At 40.8% G+C, this 22,019-nt stretch overlaps 1 protein-coding gene and 1 non-coding gene across 8 annotated transcripts in view; one reads left to right on the top strand and one right to left on the bottom strand.

The window, feature by feature from the left end:
• rhbdf1b (rhomboid 5 homolog 1b (Drosophila)) overlaps positions 1-14,935 on the bottom strand; it is a 40,403-nt gene extending 25,468 nt beyond the window's left edge. For 3 of the 7 annotated variants that reach the window (XM_071462452.1, XM_071462451.1, XM_071462457.1), the window contains exon 1: positions 14,576-14,934. The gene's annotated coding sequence lies outside the window, so the exon portion shown is untranslated. Of the gene's footprint in view, positions 1-3,043; positions 3,091-14,575 lie in introns of those variants that run through there. The other 4 variants (XM_071462456.1, XM_071462458.1, XM_071462454.1 and 1 more) reach the window with 3 other exon arrangements.
• A 5,893-nt stretch (positions 14,936-20,828) lies between these two features.
• On the top strand, positions 20,829-20,922 carry trnai-uau (transfer RNA isoleucine (anticodon UAU)). The gene is made up of 2 exons: positions 20,829-20,866; positions 20,887-20,922. It is a non-coding gene; the product is annotated as a tRNA-Ile (tRNA).
• The last annotated feature ends 1,097 nt before the right edge of the window (positions 20,923-22,019 follow it).

Here is a 22,019-nt window from a genome sequence, read left to right as displayed (position 1 = left end):
TCCTAAAATCCCTCTTACCCCCTGTCACAAAATGCCTTTGAAGCCTACAAAGGTTTGTATCCCCTAACCACTCTCTGGTGACGCTTGGTTTTCTCATTCACTTTACTGTGGATGAACATTTACAAAGTGATTTTTCCATTTGCCTCTCAATCCGTACACCATCTGCCATCGTGAGAAACAGTCAAGCAACTGCAAATGTGACGTGGGGGCACTGTTAGAGGCTGCGAGTTTTGATTGATGGTATCTTTTGTTTAAAGTAAATGAGACTGTAATGGTTTAATGATCTTTAAATACAAAATCTAAGCACTACCAACAACAGCAAAATGCCATCTTTCAATAGGTGCCACTATGCCACAACTGGTCAATGTGTGGTGCCTGGGTTCAAATCACACCTCGAGGGCATTTGTGCAATCATTGGTAATTACCCTGCAACATTATGCAGTGATCAGTAATTGTGGAAACTGTGGTTGCTAAATTCTCGGCTTATTAAAATGTACAATGATTATCTCCGCGGTCCATTACTGATTCCTCATGTGCTGCAACTTGTGTCCAACCTGCCTCCACTGGATGCTGGGAAATACTTCACATTCCTGTTAAGAGCCCAAGTACCTTGCAGCCCATTTCGCCCCACTCAGCCACTCCGTTCTAGCTGCTACAGCATCATAGACATGAGAACCTTGACCATGGAGCTCAAGCTGGTGGCACTGGTCGTGCTGGTTTTGCTGGCTGGTTCCTATGTGGCCAAGAGTGTGTTGTTACGGTTGTTTATGAAGTTTATACGGTGTCGTAGCATAAAGGGTCCCTCTACGACATTACGTGTGAATAATGAATACCAAGTATATGAAATATTTACACCACGAGGAGCAAAGCACATCTTAAAACCGAAGTAGGCCTAAACTGGATGTGTATGCATAAATATATAAGAAAGGACCATGTATAATTAGGTCATCTGGTTCAAACAGCAGTTCAAACACTTTCAAATAGGCAACTGTGAAACGTTAGCAAGGCAAGCTAGGAATTGTTCTGTAATTTGTGTCCAGTTTGAGTAACGCTTTTTCATGCACTTCCCTTAAGAATGTGTCAAGGTATTCCTACCTGTAATTTGTAATGTGGGTATAATTACCCACATTACAAAAAAGCATTCGTTGTTATTCCAAAAATGTGTCTTGGCAGAAAAGTGAGGTCGGTGCATTATATGTCCTGTCACTTTTCAAAAAATTTGGTTGGAACCAATAGTTTTGATGTTCAAATTAATTCAAAGGCAGCACATGTAGCCTAATTTTAAACCACAGTGTAAAATTAGCTGTTCATTTAATGCACCAAAGCCATAAAAATCAACATAACTGTTGATTTTTTGTTATCTGTGGGCACCACAAGCAGATGACGTATTAGGGTAGAAATCTGAGAGACACATAAAAATCTCAGCACATAAAACTGAATCTGTGTACATTGGTAGATGCAATTAGAATGAAGGGAAAATACATAGAGCTGCAATGATTTGTTTAATTAAATTAAATTTAGATTTAAAAAAAATTGTGTATTGACAACTGTCAAGCAAGAATAACAAACATTTTATGGTTCCAGCAGCTTCTCGCATATGACGATATGTTGCTTTTCATTGTCTTACATGATAATAAACTGAATATCTTTGAGTTTTGAACTGCTGGTTGGATATTTGATGGAAGTCGCTTTATCTCTGGGAGATTGTAATCAATATTTTTCACTATTTTCTGACAGTTTTGTGAATCAAAAAAGTTATCTTGAAAATAATTGGCTGATAAATCAATAATGAAATCTGTTGCATCTGTTAGATGCAACAATGAAAAAAAAGAGCTTTTTGTGAAGGTTTTATGTTGAAGAAAGTTGTTTTTCTTCCTCCATTAGACCTTTGACCTTAATAAATAAGGGAACAGCAATAAAAGCAGCTTAAATACACAGAGATAAACAGTTGCACAGACAATCAGAGCAGATCAGAGGTCAGGCGTACATGGTTTGTCTGCCTCAGAGCGCAATCATCTCTCTCTACTGCCCCGCCATCTAAGCAGGAGAGATTTAATTGGCAACTTGAAACCAGGGTAAAAGCAGAGAAAGTCAAAATCCACAGCTACACTTCCCCCACGCTTGTCTTTGGATAATCAGAAAGTCTCAGATCTTTCTCACAGTCAGAAATATCTCCCATGAAAGTCATTAAGGGATGATTAAAGGATTGGCATAGGATACTGCTATCAAGTGCTTCCTACTGCAGATTGACACGTAGCCTGTGGGGAGGCTGCATTTCAATTTCACAAGCAGGAGAGGCACTTAGTCTGGCATATATTCAAACCTCGACCCACTGCACTTCACTTCACACCCACACATTTCTGACGAAGCAGTCTGCAAAGGACCGCAAGTTTAAAAAAAAAGTGGTATAACCTTTGCAGGGCTGGCGATCAAATAAAACCCGGAGGTAACTTTAATGATTTTAATGCTCAAAGTCGATGCTGATGACATAGAAAAATGTCGAAACTTTCAACCGTCAAAAGTTTTGTATGCATAAATTATGGCAGGTATAACACTACCACAGTGCTAACATGACAATAAAGCTGTGGGTTAGGCCTCTTCTCTGCAGATGACCCGGTATATGTCGAGGCAGAGCGAAGAGGAAAATACAGCAACAGATGGAGAGAGATGAAAAAAAGAAGAAAAAGGACTTTATGTCATGTTGGGAGAAGATGAAAGGAGCGAAAGCTAGGAGCAAAAGAAAAAAAAAAAAGACATGCTGCACCAAGTCAAAGAGCAAAAAAAAAAAAAAAAAAAAAAAACCCAAAGGAAATCCTTTGCAGCAAAGTAGAGAATAAACAGCATGCTACTGTGTAGAGGAAAAAGAGAGATGGCCATGGCAGAGACAACTTTCCTTCCTCAATCCAAAACAGTTAGCTACCTCACACATGCATGTCTAAACAACATGTGACACCCATTTACATAGTTTCAGTGTGTGGGCTTGCTGCGTGGTTAAAAAAACGCAGGACAATATGTGCATGAGTTTGTGCTTGTTAATTCATACCTCCATGCATGCAGCGAGCGTGTGAGTCCGTGTCCGTCTGTCTTTCTGTGCCAAACATTGTTGGCATTGAAACTGTTAGTATTCATTTGGAGCCATGTTTGCATCCACCTGATGATTCTACGGCTACATCCACACAACTATGTTTTCGTTTTAAAGCAGTGTTTTAAAACAAAAACGATTTCCATGGGTAAAAGTGTTGCTGTAGCCTAAGACCAAAACGCAGTCGACTTTTAGCTCCGTTTTGGTCAACGTTCACCAGCTAGATGCTGACTTTTGCTGTTTGGTGCTGGGCAGGTAAGTGCATGGTGGATTTTTCACTTAAAACAGCTGCCAGCTGTTGTCGAATGCATCACTATGAGAGCGGTGAGGCTGAACCAAAGCAGTAGGTTTGCGGACTTCAAACCAAAACAATGAGCTGAAAGAAACTAAAATGCTCTGTGGAGCAGAAGCGAACCACGGAGTCGGTTGATAAATCTGTGGGTTTGTCAGTACAGGCAACAATTTTCACTTCACACGTAGTCATTTTTTCTCACTGTTGACATAATAATACTGGTTATAGCAGCTTTAACCTTTCTGGTCTTCCTCATAAAACATCCTCAACATCATTACTCAGGTTCTACAGTCTTTTATAATGATGTCAGATTCAAATTACAAGAAAAACATGACAGTAAAAGGTTTGATTAAAATAAAAATAGAGTTCAGATTAATAGATTAACTCATCGCAGCTGCAGAAAATCCGGCAGAAGTGAGTTGATGGAAAAAAAACTCCCTAAACAAAAAGCCAGCATTGCCATTCATCACTTCAGCTGTTCTACACCTCATAGCACATTCGACCGCCACAAATGCCACTGGAGAGAGTATAACGGTTCCTCGGCTCCTGTGCCAGGTTTAGGTCTTGAAAGGATCGTGCAGAGTTTTCTCAGCAGAGAGGACGACAGGTGACGCGAGCCTCAAGAGACTGCAGGATGAAATGACAGAAGATGAGGGGATGAAAGATCGAGAGGAAGAGAAACAGAGAACAAAAAGTAAGAGGCACAGAGCGTAAAAGAGATGGAGGAGAAGTCATAAAAAAGCAGACACTAATGAGCAGATACCTCCGGAGGAGCTGAGACTGAGGCTTGGCTGTCTGTTTTACACTGCTTCATAGCAAATCAACAGCAGGTGGGAGACACAAAACACTGGAAAAAAGTCGATTTTCCTCATCTTACGCACACTTGAAGCACCAAGGTCTTTCAATTTGAATATAAAACCTAGTTAAGCAAAACCTCAAGACATCATGTGGATCTATCACATCAGAGGACAACTCAAGATGGTTGTATTATTGCAGAAGTGATCGAGTGACAGTTAAAGAAATACTGTGCGTGCTCAATATAGCACTATATCTAGCTATAATTACCTTTAACAACAGACTTTGTCAGACGTGCGGTATCTGTTTGGTTTTTTAAGCATGTCTGTATTATTAAGCTCCAAAGATTTCAGGAAAACCTAATGCTAAATGCTAATTAAAAAAAAAAAAAAGAATAATAATGAGAAACGAAACCTGAAAAACACTCATGTAATGGATGTGATGGTTAATACAGTCATAAATGTGTTCTCAGAAGACAGTTGCTGCAACAAAGGTAACAACAGTCCTTTGGTATTTCAGTATTTTTACTTTAAATAAGCTGTAGTATGAGAACAGTTAGCTTAATTTAAAAGGGGAAAAAAGCTTTTTAGCTTGTTAACTGGCTAAGAAGCTGCGAGCTAACAAACTTCAAATGAGCACAAATTGATGATCAGTTGCAAATTGATCCCTTTCAGTCAAAAACAACCGTCCAACCAACCCTGTCCATGTGTTTCGATCAGAGATGTCAATGATATTAGAAAAATTATCACCAGTTAGCATTGCTAATTTCAAAATGGCTGCCAGGAGGCGTTTTGGTTCGATGTCCCAGCCACAAGTTAACAGAAATTAGACTATTGTGAATCTTGTTTCACATGCTTCATATTGCCTGCATCCTCTTTCACTCTTTCCTCTTTGTGTGTTTCCATTCGTTTGTCTTTTAAATTTTCCAACCCATTATTCAGCTCAGCTTAAACAAGAGTGGCCCCATCAAACGTGACAGATTCACCGCCATTCCAGACGCTCTGACACATCAATGACTGATATAAAAAGGAAGCTCACACGTGCATGCTATTCTTACTTCACAGTGAATTCTTTCGTATGAAACTAATCCTCTCTTCTCTCAAATACCTTTTTGCAAAGAGGACATTGGCTTGAACAAAAATAAACGATTTTAACATATTTACCTTCTGGTAGTGAGGCTCTGTTGTGGGAATATTTTGCTGCTACACCTTCACTTGGCATTTTGTTCTTTACTATCAGCATTAAGCACCTTCCCATGTGGTAGAGAAACTGAAGACAAACTGCTACGTTTCCTCTGTCCTGAGGGGGTTTACCAGGCATCTTACATTATATTAGAGCAGCAAACAGATAGACAATAGTTTTATCTGAACAGTAAGACAAACTTAATAGACTTTACAGAGTAAACTTTTACATCTGGGGATGTAGCACTCACTCATCAATCATACACGAAGCTGCAAGAGACACAGCAGTTCTCTAAATGATGCATCATTGCTTATGTCCATGTTCAACCTTCTGGCTGACTGCTCCGCCAAGGACTACAAACTCCCTTCCAAAACATCCATGAAGAACTCCAAAACAAAACAGGGCAAACTAAAGTTGTAATTATGAGGTTTATATAATTGAGGTCAAGTCTTTTTTTAAGTCTTTATGCACTTAAGTACCATGTGCCAAGGACCATGTTTTTACTCATGACCATCAAATCAAAAGTGAACGGGGAAACAATGTTATGTTTGTTTACTACAGGCATTATCAACCTCAAATTAAAGATGGTAGAAAATAAAAGAATCTTTGCCACATTGCAGAAAAGATAGCAGTAGAGGAGCTGACCGACCACATCTTGACCACATCTGCAGAATTAACATTGCAGAATGAATTATAGGAAAACAACCCCATTTCAAAATCCACTCAGAATTACACACGGATGGATATTTATCCAAGGGAACCTGCCTGAGCTCAGAAGAAAAATCTCCCTCATTAATCGTTAATTTGCAACAATATGTTTGAGAGTCAGGTAATGGAACCACATTTCATTTTTTTATCAACATAATGAAGAGACATCAAATCTCCATATAGAGCATATCTGTATTTTTGTTTTTTTTGTTTTTTTTTTTGCCTTAAATATCGGTTCTTCCAATATGATATATGATATATGAAAATCTTGGTCAAATATCAAAAAAGTCAAAAATTACTTGAAGCACAAACCACAAATCCTTCTCTACCATTAAAACAGAAATAATCTTCATATTAACAATGGACCACACAGTGTTTCAGTGCCCTTTCCAGCTGGCTGCCAATTATGAACAAGCATGCAAATATTTTCTAATAGTGTTTTTGATGGTCAAGCTCAGCTTTGTACATGAGATCTGTCACTGGATGAAGCAGACTTCCTTGGGCATCACCTCTTACCACTGACTGTCATTTGTCATAGAGTCTTCAAAGGACTTCAGGTTTGCACTCAGCACAGCGGATGGCCAGAAGCTTCAGCTGATTGCTCACTAAAGCCATGTGGTTCATTAGCAAGATTTCTTTTGCACCCATGTTGCCACATTTTGTGTTTGTCAGGGAAAAAGGGGTGAGGCAAGCCAGTCCTATAAAGAATTATACACAAACTGAATCATGCGATGTTATTTCACTGTGCAGACTAGAAAGCGGAAAATACTATAAAATTATGTCATCGACCAGGTTTTGGGTCACAGCTGCTGTGTGAAGCACTCGTGTCATAGGGAAAAATGCGTCACTAAAACTGTTAAAAGCTGACCTTATATCCCTTACACCAAATGTGGTTACATCATTTCACAGTGATGACCAACATAAACATTTCCTGGGTGACTAGTTTAGAGTGAGATTAAAATGAATAAACCAACTCAAAAACATAAACTATCCAGCTTACTTTACAAACACGCTGCACAGAAATGACTGGCTGACTGTTGTGCATGACAGGACATTCTCTGATGATCATACTGCAGCTTAAAGGTCACGCAACCACACATCTTGTCACAGTGCAGTCTAAATATAAACCGTAAATGGCTGTTATAATCACTTCATCAAGGGCTTACTATATATTTATCAGCAAACAACTTTGTCTTGTAATGTGAGTCAGTACACTGCATGATTTTAAATAGCTTTAACGTGTCAGTGTGGGATAGATGGCCATTTGATCGAGAGTATAAAATAAGTAAACATGTAATAACACAGTAAGGAGAAACAGACATGGAAAGACAGACAGAGTGAACGGTTGACAGGCAGGACAGGAGACAAAGAGAACAGCTCAGCTGACCCTCATATGAAGCCGTTTTGTGTTAGCTGTGTGGTGACAGGAAGGTCACCGTCACAATAAGTGTCTAGTCAAGTATGGCCTCGCCTGGAGACATGAATAGGCCTCCTCAGCAGCCATTCATCCCTTCCCACCATCCCTCCTTCCTGCCATCCCTCTACGCAGCCAGCAAACCCATGCTGTGAACTCCAATACAACAGCTTCCTCTGTTGGCTGGCTTTGTATGAAAAGTTAATGGTAATTGCCCACAGATGCCACATTAGGGTAAGATAGCGGGGGGAGAGCGAATTGGCTCTGAAAAGAATACTCGGAGGGAAAAATGGAAGTCATAATTGTGGTTTCAAAGAAACAGAGAGGAGTTATTCAGGATCATCACAGACGTCTGGGGTCCCTCAGGAGAAAACTGGCCAGGGGACAGCATTGTCATCAAAAAGACACTGAAGAAGAGTTTGGAGACCAGTATACGCCACATAATGGGCAGATTAAAATTCCTTTTTGGCAGGGAGTTTGCTATTCATCCAGGCCTTTTGTTATAACTTCAACATAAAGATCTGATCTGTTTCTCGAATATTTTTTCAAGGCAAAATTAAAGAAACGTTTAATGGAAAAAAAGGAAAATCTCTGCAATGGACAAGGCTTTTTTCATTTCTGTCAACAAATACCGTAAGACCACTAAAACCAACAATGTGCTATTTCATCACTCAAAACTGTCACACTGTCATTTCTGCTGGACAAACGTTAGCAGGAAGTAAAAAGGGCATTTGCTGGAGAACATTTTCAGCTGCAGGTGGATCTGGATTTGATGCGAGAGTGAGCACGGTATATATGGAAGCAGGGCAGTGTACGCGGGCTCGCCACAAAATAAACTATAGCACCTGTTGTCACGGTAGTAGCGAAACGTGTCACCCTGCACAACAGTGTGGTTCATTTATGTCGGACTTTGGCTGAACACGCACTACTTGGGAAAAAAAATGGAAATAACTGTGAATTTATTGAAATCTGCATATCGAGTCAGCTGTAACACCTGAGCACTGTTGCAATTACGAGTGCATGAAAACTACAGTAGCAGACAGTTAGCAGTTAGCTAAAATAAATTAATAAATGGTAGGAGATAGCTAAAAGTAATGGTTGGTTGAAATACATGGCGACAAGTGATTAATAAACTGTTCAGACAGATAAAAGTAAAGGACAAAAAGCTGAAATAGTTAGCTAAAAGAAATGGATAAACGAAACTGTTATCATATAATCAATGAATCTTTTCGGGCATTTTTCAAGAAAGAAAATGCTCAACATTTACTTATTGTAGCTTCTGAAATGTGAGGATTTGCATGGTACACTAAACATTTTTTGGGTCTGGACTTCTGGTCAAGTTGAAATTGAAATCGATTACCTTGGGTTGTGAGAATTTGAAACCCTACATTTTTCACTATTTGTGAATTTTTTTTACACAAAACAACTAACTGAGAAAATAATCAGCATATGAATCAATCATGCAATAATCATTGGTTGCAGCCCTAGCAAAAAGTAATAGATCCATCCATCCATCCATCCATTTTCTATACCGCTTATCCAAACTGGGTTGCGGGGGGTGGGGGTGGGGGCGGGGGGCTGGAGCCAATCGCAGCCAACACTTGGAGAGGGCGGGGTACACCCTGGACAGGTCGCCAGTCTATCACAGGGCCGACACATAGAGACGTACAACCATTCACGCTCATATTAATGCATACAGGCAATTTAGAGTCACCAATCAACCTAATGTGCATGTCTTTGGACTGTGGGAGGAAGCCGGAAAACCCAGAGGAAACCCACGCAGACACGGGGAGGACATGCAAATTCAATTGATACACAGTTGAAATAGTTCGAGCAATAGATAAATGGTTGAAAAAGTCAGCTAGAAGTATTGGATACGTGATTAATACAGATAGATTGATGGAAGTTGGAAATTGCTAAAAGGGTTGGATACATCCACTTCCAAGCTGCAGTAGTTACTCAGAGCAGTATGCAGCAATTTCAGAAGAAAACCACCAGTATTTTTTCAAGCAGTGAAAAGTAGGTCCTAAAAGTCCAACCAGGTGCTGGCCTGTGATAATATTACTGCACTGTGGTTACAAAGTGTTTGTGTGCATGTGTATCTGTCAACCGCAACATTTTTAAATAGATTACCTGCGTCAGGTCCCATCTATGAGGGCTCAGTGTTGGTTGCACTGTGCAGCCAATTTGTTGTCGCAGTAGAATATTTAATAGCTTTCATGAAACATCTCCAGTATCAGCAGACACATTCAGAGGCAGCTTCCCCGCCGCAAGTCGACTCTTCAAATGCTCTTCTTATGTTTGCCGGGAATCCTGTGCAGCTTATGCAGCTTCAACCCAGTACACTGAAAACTAGTTTTGCATGTTATTGAAAACATTCATAAGTTGGATGTTTCAAAGTAACTACATGACTGTAACTGTACATCTGCTCATTATTCATCGGCCCCGTACCCTTATGTAAATGATCCACTCGTGACTTCCCAGCGACCCATATGTCCAATGTACAGTCAGTGATCCTCCAGCCACAGTTTAACCTTCGACAATCTGTCTGATGTGCAGTAGTTTGTTTTTTTTTTTCATGGACTCACAATCCCTACAGCCGTTCTATTTCTGTCTCTATCTCTAGGCTGGAAAAGGAAAATTAAACCAACAACACAGTAGAGAGTGAGTGACTTTAAACACGGGGGAAAGATTAAAATAACACTGGGTGTGAGAAAAAGAGGATAAGTATCACTGCAATAAACGATCACGTCACACAGATGTGTAAGGACAGGAAGAGTTGTTCGGTTTTCCTCTTATGTCGTTGTGTGAAGTAAAAAATAACACACGTGTATGAACTTGCTTTGTGTTTTCCTGTCATCTGTGATTGATTCGCTTGAGTGCTCTGACAGTGATAAGGCCATCCTGGGTTTGATTCAGCGTGATGATGAACAACAGTGAGCGCGACACAAAAACTGAAAGAGACATGACGAGACGCAGAGACAGGGAGATGGAAAGAGAGAGAGGATTAGAGAAATCCTTTTCCAGATCGCTGGGGATCAGGTCAAATCTTCATCATTTTGTCTCTCTGGGGACAGAGGGTAAAATGAACTGCACGGCAGTTTCAATTGCTCCTGCCATCACCTGCCGGTCACAGGAACAATGTGACTCTGGGAAGAGCACGGCCCTGACACGGCTAATCTTTCATGTAGCAGCTGAAAGTTTCTCAAGTCTGAATTTGTTGAGTTTGTTGATCTTTAACTATCCAGACCTTAAAACCTGTATTTAACTTATCACTGCAGGTGCAGGTATCTCTTCCATCTGCACTCTCTCGTTGGAGTGATGATGTCACCGTCAAACCACAACTGCGCGCATTAGATCTGCTGGTTATGTTTGATGTGCAGCTACCAGATTACTGCAAAGTAACCACAGAAACCTGTGTGCGTATGTGCACATCAAACTTTTCAATTAAATATTTCGTACGGTTTGTGCTGCAAATCAACAAGCACGACCCACAAGTGTGTGTCGCATTGTGCTGCTGGGTTCATGAACACAGAGCCCCCACACGGGCTGCGTGTCTGCTACTGCAGCTCTATCTGTCTACGTAGAGTTTGTAAGATACTTCAGTGTTGGATTTCTCTTCATTTTTAATTAATTTGTTGAATATTTCTGACAGAAAATGCCTCTAAAATGTCACTGTCTCCACATGCAGCTTCTTTTTTTCATGTCTATGACGTGTTCAGATTCAGCCTACATATAGATATTATAGTGAAAGGGGTCAGTTTTGTGTAATCTTGCTGGTGTGATATCAAAATTACTGTCAACAGGTGTTTTGTTTGTCTACTTTTGTTGCAAGACATGCATGTCAAGCTTGAAAAACAGGCGAGATGTGTGTCTCCTCGGCACCAAGACGTTCCGCAGCCGCCACACACACACGTGACGCATCCAGTGTGTCTATGGCCTCAGTGTCGACAGGTACGCCAGGCGCTGCTTGAAGCTGTGCTGGCTGAAGCTGGCCGTGAGCATGCTGATGTTTAGCAGGTATAATGTCTACCATGTTCACCCTCTTAGTTTTGTGTGCTAGCAGGCTAATGTTTAACTAGCACCAGCCACAAAGCTGAGACTGATGGAAATGTCATAAGACTTTCAAAGTGATTAGAATTTCTCCTGAGGAAGACGTGAATGTCCGCGCCAGATGTCGTGGCTGTCCTTACAATAGCTGGGCATTTCAGTCAGGACCACCAATGCCAACCTCATGGCGGCACTGGCGGAAAAGTAAAGGGGTCATCCAATATTCGAGTAGCCTAAATACTTCAGTGGTGGACCACCCAACTGAAACCACACCTCTAGTCCAGCTAAAAACTATTCAATTTAGCTGCTTACAGCTTAAAAGTTTGGGGAACCTCCACAAAGGGGCTCCAGGTAGACATAGCTTTGCTTTCAGGGGCCACATGCTAAACAGTTGGGAACCTGTGCCAAAAGTTTACTGATCTCTTCTTACACAATATGAGGATTCTTTTTTTTTTTCTTTTCTCTCTTCTCTCTTTTACATTTTTGTAAAGTGATTATCTTTGCGTTCTGGACTCCTGGTCAGTCAAAACAAGCCATGTGGAGGTTTTCTCTTGAGCTCTGGAAACGTGTGAAGGGCATTTTTCACCATTTCCTGACACCATTATGACTGATGACTCACTGCTACCAAATAGAAGTGCTTTGGGTTATGTGGGTTATATCCCAAAACAGAAGTAGAAGAAAAAAATCTGATATAAGCAGCAATTTAAAGTTCTGTAGGATTTTGAGATGTTGCTGATTTCCTTTAGTCAGAAGCGCCCGTCACTATTCTGTGCAGATTTCTTGACTAGATGAAAGAAGAACTTGTGCAGTGACAAGTAGCAGCATAAAACATAAGAAAGATAAACAGTTCAGCTTGTAGGCACTGGAGAAGATTCACTCATGGGCGTGCTGCCATGAAAAATTCATTGTGAAAATGCTGGAGGGCTCCAGTAAAACCAAACCAGTTTTCCACCCTGATGCACCCAGCGCAGGGCTCCGTATAAACATGAAGGTGCATTGCTCTTCTGAGAGCGGCGGCCCAGAAATAAACCTGCTATTGTCACTGCCGCTTTTCTATCCAACCTGTTCAAACACGCTTAACATGGTAACCTCAGCATGCCAGGGGAGAGACACAAAGAGATAAAAAAAAAAACAAAAAACAAAACACACCTGCAAAATGCCACCGTGCCTACAAACGCCTACTGTACTGAACACAGAGTGACAGCCCACGCCAGATGAAACATCTTCCAGGATGCTCTCGGCTTCCTGTTGTGTGTGTGTGTGTGTGTGTGTGGGTATGTGTGTGTGTTCTACTTCTGGCTTCACACTATGTGAAGCACTTTCAGATGCAATTTAGAGAGTCAAAGTCAGAATATGTTTTATTGCACAGTAGCAGTCGTTTTCCACGTGATTTCCATTTACAGTTAAGATCAAAATTGAAATTAGTTTTAGGTTCACGTACGGGTGGTTACTTTTTTTTTTAAAATCCTTATTTTCTAATGTTTTAAAGGCCAGACAATTGATCAATTAATCATGACAATCATCACATTAATCAGTGATAGTCAGTTGTAATTGTAACAGCTTTTATGTGCCAAAATTACAGATATTTTTACATATTTTGCCAAACCTCGCAGGCCCATTCACCCTCATTTAGTTCCTAAAAACACATAAAACAGCTGGAGATTTGGAGAAAAAAAGTACACCACTGCTGGCTACATAAAAGTTGTATGAGAACGCTATGAAATTGGATGTTTTCGCTGGAAATATTGTCAGGGACACTGACAGACCTTTGTTTTCCCTCCAAAATAAAATGTTCAATCAGCAGCTAACGTTAGGTGAGGTTGTATAAGTTCCATTACAGTCTTTTAGTCGAGATGAAAGCGCTGGAAAATAATGCAGTCGCTAAAAAAGTGAGAATGCAAGTTATAAATCTGCTGGAGTCTGGAAGGTTCATACAGCTACAAAGCCATATCTGTGTGTGTGTGTGTGTGTGTGTGTGTGTAGATATGAATCTTCACTGATTTCTTTTCGCCACACTCCATTAACTCTGAGTCTGTACTGCCCTGACTCTCCACATACAACTGAGCACTCCAGGTCACAGGTTCAAACTCTGGTCTCTAATCCGGTCTCCCTCAGTAGGAAATCTGAACAGCGACTCCAGGTGTGTGTGTGAGTGTGTGTGTGTGTGTGTTTGTGTGTGTGTGTGTGTGTGCGGGTGTGTGCTCCTGCCATCTGGCCCAAAAGTCTGCTTCCTACCATCTTTCCAAACAGGAAGCCAAAACAAATCCTTGATGACACGGGTCAGTAGTTTAATTGTCTCTGTGGGATTTCTGTGCAGCCAGCAACCCAAACGGTCCCCTTCATCTCCCCAGCACCGGAGCGAGCAGCACTTAGAAATCGATTTATCACACTCACAACCTGTGTGTGTGTGTGTGTGTGTGTGTATGTGTGTGCATCATGTCCTCCGTGTGAATGCAACTGTGACTTGATTACCACAATATTTTAGATTTTAAAACATTGTGGGAGTTTTGACTGTGGGTCACAAGATACTGAATGTCTTATGCTCTCATTCTCTTTTCACACACACACACGCGCACGCACACACACACACACACACACACTCATTCTAATGTTTCCTCTACTACTGCTGAGACATTAGGAGTTACAACAATATGGATAGTGTGTGTCAGACAGAGAGAGAGTGAGTAAAGCCTCACTCACACACACACACACACACACACACCTGTTCCTCTCACTTGCAGCTAAGCCATTGGACGCAAAAAAAATGCCATTAAAAAATTGTAATTTGAAAGGTTGGAAGTTAAACCAGATGTGCAAAACTCCCCCCAAAAATACACATCACATACCTGTAACTAACACGGTTACCCATTACCCTCCCTCTCCCCAACAAGCCTCAGGAGCCCCCACCCAGAGACCCCCCCCCCCCCCCCCCCCCCATGTGCTGCAGCGCCTTTACAAACCTGCCCTGGGAGCGAGATGCTGACAGCCCGTAGCACCGCGCTGCGCAGGAAGCGACAGCCGGTGTGACACAAACCGTTTCCCCGCTTCTTACCTTCACAACCTGAGCCCGGCTCCCTGCAGGCCGGTCGGGCCCCGGCGGCTCCGCCGGTGAGACGCTACCACCGGTCACCTCCTGAGCGATCCCCGCCGCGCATCCCGAGCACGAGGAAGAGCACTTCCACTCTCAGGCGCGAGCTCCAGATGTTTAACGAGGGCGGTGCTCACGTGGCATGCAGATGGATGTGAAACATCAGTCGAGCGGAAACCTCGGTTCGGTATCAGGCTCCGTGTCTGTCCGCCCCCTGCCCACGGTGCTGCCGCTGCCGCTGCCGCTGCCGCCGCCGCCGCCGCCGCTGGATGACAGGTCACTGACTGACCGACCGAGCGAGTGACTGCTGCTCCGCCGGCCACAGCCTCACAGTGCCGCCTAGCGCTGACACCTGCAGATTGCTACGTGCGACCTGTCGGAAATCTGATTGTGCAGGCTTGTGGTGATTGTGAGGTTTGACGTAACTGAGTAGCAGCGCAGACCAGCGAATATCGTCTGGACAAAGTGTCACAGAAGCTGTTTTTCTGTCTTTCTCGGCATGAAATACTGATTTTAGAGGTGACATAATGGATATTAAAGTACAGTATGAATCCAGATTCAAATGTATGTTGGTAGTTTTAATTGTTTGTTTTCATGCATTTTCACTTTGGAGTACAAATAACCAAAATAACAATAAAAATACTTAAACAAGATATTGAATTGTGGGGTTAAAAGATGCACATTTGAGAAAGGTGACAAAAAAACTGAAATGACCATAGTGCATTTGTTAATTTTTTTTAAAAAAAAGCAAATGAAGAAATATGTCATGTTATTTATGTCATCTGAACTACGCAAAAACAAATTTATTCTTGCCAAAAACTAATTTACAGACAATGAAATTAACAATATGTTGTCTTACATAGAAGCACTGCTTCTGTTTGGGTTCAAGACCCAAGTGAGGTCTCACTCAACGTCAGACCTCTAATGAATTATTAAGCTATAAAACTCCAATAACAGAAATCCGAATGGACTTATCTGAGATTGTGGTGGTGAAGTGCTGTGTAAAAACCACTGTCAACATAAGCCACAGTTGTAGAGCATATGTAAATCTACTGTATTTAACCATGTGTCATTTTTTTGTTGTGGATCTTTGAAACATCTCATTAGTTCAACATAATGATCATAAACAAATGTGATAAAAATGAGGTAAAGTTGTCAAGTAACACACTGATAAAACCGCATCTAGTATGTGTCTGAGCTGTCAAAGAGGAACTCAAACAGAACAATAGGATTATATAGGATTAACTACTGCATTTGCTGGAAATATCCTGTATGAAGGCCTAAGTTACGAGCTACATTAGAGCATTATGATATTAAAGATGTAACACATCTTGAGGAATGTCTCACCGTTCACCTATTATTATTATTTTTTATTTCCACCAAACCATTATGAGCCAATACTAATATCAGTTAGTGAGGAGTGCTGTTGTTTATGATACTGAACTGGCCCGGGGCAAGGGAAATTTAGGTACTTTCCAGATCAGTTCATAAGTAAGTGAACCACTCCATACACACAATACAACACTGATGAAACAGTAATGGCTGTCTTTCTCATTGACACTTCAGTAAGGAAAACATTGACAATATCTATAAAACAATATGGTCAGGGTACCAAAATATAAGAGAGTATCATGCTGCAAATGGGTGATACAGTTCCTCTGAAACCCTCTTGAAGCCCTCGTGCACTGATGCTGCCCATGCACTTCTATTGTAGTAGCTACACTTTTTTTTTCTTTCTTTCAGAGCAGGTGGGCGGTGCTGCAGTTGTGGTTTATTCCCCCCTGAAAAGCTCTCCCCTGAGGGGTTGGAGTCCTGTCCCCCTCCCCCTTCGTCTTCTTACTGTGTTCACCCACCTTACAGTCTACAGTAACCTCTGATGGGTTCATCTGACTACCATCTCCCACCGCCCCCACTGCTCACCACAGCATTTAGTCCATGCAACAATGTGGTCGTCAGATGTGAAAAGATACAGCACACAGGACAGAGCTCAGTATAAAGGATCATATTTGTGCTCCATACAAGCCTGGCCAGGTGTTTCTGGGTGTGGTAGGGATGAAATCTCACTTTTAGTGTGGTGGTGAATAAGTGAAAAATAAAGTATGTAATGTCTGCCTCATAGCTATAGAAATACCTAAACAGAGTGTCCATTGCACCTGGGTAGAAAAAAATGACATGGCAGCTATTCGGCTATTTACACTAGTATGAAACACCAATCACTCCCCAAGTGCCTTGTTTTTTGCACCATTAAAAAATGGCGTACAGGACCACACAGACTGTTGCAATGTACCAGCAGCCATTTATAAAGCACCACTTTCTTGCACAAAGGCTTTAGGGAGTCAGGTGAGATAGTATAAAGAGCCACAAAGTCCACATTATGAGGAGGTTGTGGTGGAGAAATTGGTCAAACACAAGACTTTACCCTAAGACACTGGGGCTTCACATCTATGTGAAATCATACATAAGACACCCTGGTGCAAATACCATTGTTGGCTACAGACACCTAAGTGCAAATAACATTATTGGCTACAGATATCTGGGTGCAAATAGCATTGTAGGCTATAGATACCTGGGTGCAAATAGCAGTTTGGGCAATAGATACCTGGGTGCAAATAGCAGTTTGGGCAACAGACACTTGGGTGCAAATAGCATTGTAAGCTACAGGCACCAGGGTGCAAATAGCATTGTTGGCTATGGACATCTGGGTGCAAATAACATTGTTGTCTACAGACACCTGGGTGCTTGTCTCTACCATGCTATACACCTATACACACAGGTGCAACTAGCCACATTGGCTATCCACTCTACATGTAAATAGCATTGTTGGCTACAGACACCTGGATGCAAATAGCATCTGACAATGGTAAAATACATGCAGTTTATAAGACTATACCTTCAATTCATTTAAACTACCTGAGGTGGTAGCATGACTTGCAAACTCAAAACACAAATACACTAATACACTCAAGTATATCAGGTTGAAAGTCATCAATACTTACTTGGAATCAGTTAAAAAACACTGCAGCTATTTTGGAACTATCATGTTTTATCTGCGGAAGAATGCTGTGAGAAGCTACAAACGATGTCCTGTGAACCAACTGAGGAAATGAAATGAAAAAAGAGCTCAGAGTTTTCAGTGCATTTGTTCACAAATATTTTAATGCCAAGTGTTTAAATAGGTGCATTTATTTTTTATATTTGCAAATTGTTTTACAGACTTTCAAACACAGTTTGCACTTTTTATCTTCAAATTTGATGTGTGCACGTATGCAAACATGTTTTAGCAGAAGCTTTAATCTCACAGAATCTACAAGTGCAGAGCACACCGTGGTGTGGGAAGGTCACCACAGGCCACTGCCAAAACCTTAAGAGCTATACTGTGCACTTTAGTCCTAAAGAATCTGCCAACTGCATTTTAAGTAACATTTTGGTTTCATCTTCCTCAGTGATATTAGGGATTATATGAAAATTATAATGGGGGGAGGAGATGGGGTTACATTTAAAAAACCTGGTTATATTAGGAACCTTTATTTTTTTTATTGTCATTGAGAAGTCTTTATTGAATTGAGATACATTAATGCTTAAAAAAAAATACACAATTCATGTAGTGTTGAACATTTAAGGGGGCAGATGTGTGCTGAAAGTCTCCCCAACAAAAAGCACAACTAATGTTGAATCTTACTGTGTATTGGTGTGAGTGTGTAAGTTATGTGTGTTAAGTGTGTAGTAGTATGTGTGTGTTGTCTGAGTAACAGAGACCACATTTCCTCCTGCTGCAGGTTGAGCTGCAAGTTCCTTGGTTACATGTGGCTTTGCATCAAGTTAACGCCGACCTCCTCCTTCTGCTGGAGGTGGGGACAGGAAGCAGTGCTGGCAAACTTCCTGACTAATGGGCCCATATTTGGGGGGACTGGGCCTATTCTACATGTGAGACCAGTAACAACAGAGGGAGGGTGCCTGTGCTAGGATCCTATTTTGGATTGTATCTTAATTCATTTTCAGTTAGTTTCTTTTGGGTGTGTATTTTGTTTCAACTTTCTTTTTGCATCAGTTGTAGTTTTGTTATGTTTGGCAGGCTGGTATTTAAGCTGATTTACAATTCGCACACACTCAAGCAGGTGCACAAGCACACACAAATGTCTGTCCACATGCAGCCTACACAATCCACTCTTGTTTCTAAATTCTATTTACTCCAAGACTCTTTGCTCTTTGTTGTGTTGCACACTGAGGGAGAGTCACATTACGTGCAGGACATACAGAGAGCTGCTTTCCTTTTGTAAGAACTGATTACAATGCGTAGCTGCAGAAAATAAGCTTTGAGGATAATCAGTGTGGGCAGAAATAGGAGGGATTTACAAGGTGCGTTCATGCTTCAGGAAGCTTTTATAGACATGAGAGGGAAATCTGTTAATTCAAATGAGGAATTAATTACCCTTTCTTGCTGCTATCCGCACTTTTTATGTTGTTTGCACTTTTACTTTTAAAACCCGTGGGTGACAAACGAAAAAAAAAATTGACCACTGTTTACCTGCAAGTTTCTGAATTGTCTTTATCCAATATCCTTTTCTATTCAAAATTTCTATTAAGCTTTGATTTTAACATTTGAAAAACATCTATTAGCAATCTGAATTTTATGACCTGATCTGTGGCATTAGAAGAAACTGTATCTTTTTAATTTTTTTTTGCCTCATATCATTATCTCCACCTTGTGGAGTAATGAAGGAATTATAACTAAGAAGAAAATCGAAACACACTTGTGATTATATTTGTTTTTTATATTCATATTTGTTGAGATACTTGTTGTGTCAATCAGTCAATCAAACTCTATTTGTATAGCAGTATTATACAGATAACCGATAAGCTAAAAAGAAAACAAAGAATAAATCAATTAAGAAAGCTGACAATGACATACAATAAAATAAAATGTAAAAGCTATGATAAAAAGAAAAATAATAATAAAATAACAAATAAAATACAATAAAATACAATTTACAACAAAATAAGTAAAGAAAATACAGTGATTAATGACTAACATATATTTCATAATGTTTTGACTAACATAATTATGTATAATTGAACGTCCCCCCGGATAGGCGGTATAGAAAATGCATAATCAAAAGCTAGGCTGAAGAGGGATATTTGAAGTTTATGTTTAAAAATTTCCACACTTCCGGCTGCTCCATTGTCCTTGTGGGGACTGTTCCAAAAGCTCAGAGCATAAAAGCCAAATGGTCAACAAAGGATTTAGTCCTGCACTTCCACTATGTGTGAGCTGATAAGGGAACGGTAAATTTGAGAAAACTACACCCTCTTCATGAAGTTCTGTACCTCATTCTGACCTACACATGGATCAGGTAACAGATGTGAATTAAGAGACACCACAAACTATACCAGCATCAACAAAGTGAACCAACAGCAGGCCGAAGTATCAAGATATTTTTAATAAACAATGTCTTCATGTAAAAATCCTCCATTACATATAATAATACTCACAAGTATAATATAGTATACTTGTGTACTCTGTCCTCTATCCTGATTGTCAGGCAGGTCAAAGTGTGTGGTACAGTCTGTCGATCACGTGGTAGCCCCGCCCTAATGCATACCCTGCTTTATCATCTGTTTTCTCCTAAATGGGACCATAATTTAAAAAATGAACATCATGTTGTATTGAAGAGGCTTGAAACTAGCGATTGATTTCCCATAGACTTCAATACTATTGGACTTCTTTTTGTGACCAGTGGAGTCGCCCCCTGATGGCCATTAGTCATAATTCAGGTTTAAGGCACTAATGCATTGGCTTAACTTTTCACACTTGGAGTCTACATCCATTTTTATGTACAGTCTATGGACTCAACACATGGTTACTATAAATGGCATGAATTGAGGCAGAAGTGACACCTATGCAATGTAGTAACACCTTTACATTAGCTTCTCAGTTATGTTAGTGTTGCCTTCATGAGATCACACATAATGAAACTTTTAGTAATTAATAAAATGATTTGAGCTGTCTGTATGTGTACTGACTATGGAGTCTTGCTAACGCTCCTTAAGGTGGGACAACTTCCATCTTCATGCGTATTGTCTGATCTTGGTGACCTCAACCAACTCTCACCATAGTGCCATCCAACTTGAGAACATGATCTAATCAGCCAAAGACAATCAGCCTCATTTTCCAAAAATGTTGAAATCTCTTGTTCAGTGTTGCACATGGACACATCAGGCTCCAGTGGCGCAATCGGTCAGCGCGCGGTACTTATAAGACAGTAACCTGCGGAGTGATGCCGAGGTTGTGAGTTCGAGCCTCACCTGGAGCAGCAGAGTTTTAGACACCTGCTGGCTAAGGAAAATAAGTTGATGAATGAACAATACTCCTATGGACCACAATAATCAACCAGACCTATCCAAGTCATTAGTTGTCCAGGAATAAATCAACAGATCATGACAATTCATTTGGGTGATTGGACGTGTTTAACGACATGTAGCACCTTTAATGTGGTTACTCAACTTACAAGAACAATATGCTTTAGACTGTCACAACTAACCACGGCAGTTGCCTTTGTATTTGCATTTGTTGTGTGTATTTCCAGCATGTGTTGTCCAAGCGATGAAGATTTTTTTCTGAATTTACTTGGGTTTTGTCTATTTGCATGTATTTTCTCAAGTTGCAATGTGCGGAACTCTCAGGGAAACTGTGCTGTTGCGCTCCAGTGGGGCAACCGGTCAGCGTGCCGTACTTATAGGACAGTAACCTGCAGACTGATGCCGAGGTTGTAAGTCACTAGTCATCAAGGAAATTGCTGGTACATTATAATAACCACATTATTCAGTTGGATGACTGGGTGTCATCAACTACATGTAACAGCATGTAACAACAAGTAGGTTTAGACTGTGAGCACAAACCAAACCAAGGCATCACCTCAGCTCTGAGGTAAAACACTTTGTGATGTTAATCAACAGTTTGCCAGTGGCACTGACAGACTGAAACTGTTTTCTTTCATTAGACTTTCAACAGTCTGGTTAATAAAGGGAGCTGCTGAGCTCTAGTGGTGCAGTTGGTTGGTGTTAAGCCCTTAGAAGGGAGTAATCTGCAGAGTGATGCTGAGGTTGGGAGTTCAAGCCTCAGCTGGGACACTGAAGGTTTGCCCACAGCAGGTGCTGAGGTAACACATATCTCCAAATGATCACTCAGACAAATCTAATAACTAATAAAATAGAATTCTCCAAATTGAGACAGATAAGTGCATCCAATGCTTTTTGTTAAATTAGTAGTACAGGAAAACCTTACTCACTCATGTATCATGCTTTGTTCAGTTCACTTTAAAACCAGCCATAAAGTCACATCACTGCCACCTATTGGACAACACGTTCATACTTTAGACCAAGGTCTGCAAATGCTCGACATTAAAAGACA

The sequence above is a fragment of the Trachinotus anak genome, unplaced genomic scaffold (assembly GCF_046630095.1).
Source record: "Trachinotus anak isolate AG129_WGS33_773 ecotype Australia unplaced genomic scaffold, CSIRO_AGI_Tana_v1 ptg000025l, whole genome shotgun sequence".
NCBI lineage: Eukaryota > Metazoa > Chordata > Actinopteri > Carangiformes > Carangidae > Trachinotus > Trachinotus anak.
The sequence above is the reverse complement of the archived record's forward strand: the minus strand, read 5'-3'. Positions and strand labels throughout refer to the sequence as shown.